Below are 2,639 nucleotides of genomic sequence, written 5' to 3'. Positions count from 1 at the left end.
GAGCAAAATAATTGATAAAACTGAACACAAATAAATGTCAAAGAAACATGCAAAAATAATTATAAGACTTAGTTAAGTTAACTTTTTTCAAATGTAACTTTAATAATACTTAATCTTCACAATGTTGAATTTGATTTCTTTGGAAGGTAGTGAGCTCCTTGTCATTTTCCATCTTTAAAAGGGTGAACATCCAGAGGTATTACATGTGTAATTCTTCCTCATCAAATGCATAAATTTGATAATATCTCAGGCACCCATGTCTGAAAAAAATGGAATAAAAAAAATGAAAATTAAAACATGAACCAACATCAGTGATTCACGCATTATTTTATTGGGAACTCACAATGACCAGGTAAGGTACATATGGCATGCATTTTTTTTCTTTATGTTGCTGATATGGAAACAGAAGTGTCATTTGTTAAGATGACTTTCTCATTGACTGTAGTAAAAAAAATGTAGTAAATTATCTATCCATATCTTTATCCATAGTTATATATATATATATATATATATATATATGGATACATATATAGAGAAATATACTTTATATATAAATTTATATGTGGATATAGTAGACCTTATGTGACTAAGCTAAGGGCAAGGTACAGTATTTAATAATTTTTTGTTTGATTTTATTTTGCATTCTTCAAATATATTTAATCACATTTTAGTAAAGTGAAGCTAAGAAAAATCCTAATTAGTCATATCTATAAACAAATGAACAACCTACCATTACTTCTCAAAAGGAGATTACTATCATATATCAATTATTTTTGTTGGTTATTTTTCGTAAGATATTTTATTGCTATTAATACTTCTAAGAATTGATTGACTTGATCTGACTCATAATATTGTGTCTTTATTGCCACAGTAGATATTCAAGAAACAACTAAAAAAAAAACTTGAGACTATATCTGATTCTTATTTAGTTGTGTGGTTTTGATTTGATGATATTGGTCACTCCTTTCAACTCTAATATTCTGTGATCTTATGAGTTGAATGATTAGAAATCAGTGCTATTTCATGAAGCTCCCAAAATACCCTCAACAAAGACTAATAAAATGTTATATCAAATAAATCATTCTGTCCAAATCAATAATATCTTTTCCCCATTTGGAACTGTTACAGTCCTGATATAGCATTTTCTTTTCCTTTTCTTTTTTAGTTTTTGCAAGGCAATGGGGATAAGTGACTTGCCCAAGGTCACACAACTAGTAATTATTAAGTCTCTTAGGCTGGATTTGAACTCGGTTCTCCTGACTCCAAGGCAGTGGCTATATCCACTTTGCCGCTTAGCTGCCTTCTGATATAACATTTCTGATGTTGTTTTATGATTTTTTTCAGAAACTACTGGTGACCTTCTAATGTTTAAAAAAGATGAAAAATAAAAATAATTTCACTGAATTTATTCTCTTGGGACTGATGCAGAATACCCAGGTTCAGATTCTGTGCTTTGTCATTTTCTTATTTTCTTATATGGCTATTTTGATGGGAAATTTCATTGTCATAATCTGTATTCTTCATAGCCATCTCATTGAACAACCGATGTATTTCTTCCTGACTTATTTGTCTTTTATTGATGTTTGCTACACATCCACAGTGACCCCTAAAGTCATCAGTGACATGCTGGCTAAGAGGAAGACAATTTCCTATGCTAATTGTCTGATACAACTCTTCACTTTGCACTTCTTTGGAGGGGTGGAGGTCTTCATACTCACAGGGATGGCCCATGACCGCTATGTGGCCATTTGCAAACCTCTCCACTACATGATGATCATGAGCAGGGACAGGTGTAATACATTGGTCTTGGCTGCTTGTGGTGGGGGGTTTCCTGCATTCGTTTGGACAAATTGTCCTGGCTGTTCTACCTTTCTGTGGCCCCAATGAGATTGATCACTACTATTTCTATGATATATATCCATTGTTGAAACTTGCCTTCACTGATACTTACAGTTTTGGTCTCTTAATAATAGCCAATTCTGGAATGATTGTCTTGGTGGTTTTCATGGTCCTTATGGGTTCCCTATTGCTTTGATCTTATATACACTTTGGGCATATTCTTCCTGAGTGCCGACAGAAAGCACTCTCCATGTGTGGTTCCCATATCACTGTTGTAGTCCTGTTCTTTGGTCCTTTACTTTTCATTTATTTTAGGTCACCCACCACATTCAAGGAGGAAAAAGTGTTGGCCCCTGTTTACACAATCATCACTCCCATGTTAAATCCTCTGATCTACACATTGAAAAATTAAGAAATGAAAAATGTCATGAATAAGGTATGGAGCAGAATCCTTTTTCAAGGGCAGAAAACAGATGTTCTAAAAGGGTGCTGGAGGCTTTCACTGTGGGTCTCTCACCTAATGACTAAATGCCAACTCATTTAGCACAGGTGTAGGAGAGGGTTCATAAGATTTAACATGGGATATACAGCTTGAAGAAAACTTGGAGTACATTAAGTCCACTGCATTGAACTTACCAATGAGAGACAGGATAAGCCAAGTGGCTTGCTTCACCTTGGGGGCCCACAGTGATGAGCTCCCTCACAGAGAGGGGAGCTGAGAATAAGGAGTCAATTGAACCACTGCCTTATGCCTCCAGTTCAATTTTGTTACTGTTTAGCTTTTACATTTATACTGTTAG

General features: G+C 34.4%; 1 pseudogene; it reads left to right on the top strand.

Moving 5' to 3' along the window:
• Positions 1-1,377: 1,377 nt before the first annotated feature.
• On the top strand, positions 1,378-2,383 carry LOC141519626 (olfactory receptor 4P4-like; annotated as a pseudogene).
• Positions 2,384-2,639: the final 256 nt, after the last annotated feature.

Source organism: Macrotis lagotis, chromosome 3, assembly GCF_037893015.1.
Source record: "Macrotis lagotis isolate mMagLag1 chromosome 3, bilby.v1.9.chrom.fasta, whole genome shotgun sequence".
Lineage (NCBI taxonomy): Eukaryota > Metazoa > Chordata > Mammalia > Peramelemorphia > Peramelidae > Macrotis > Macrotis lagotis.
The sequence above is the reverse complement of the archived record's forward strand: the minus strand, read 5'-3'. Positions and strand labels throughout refer to the sequence as shown.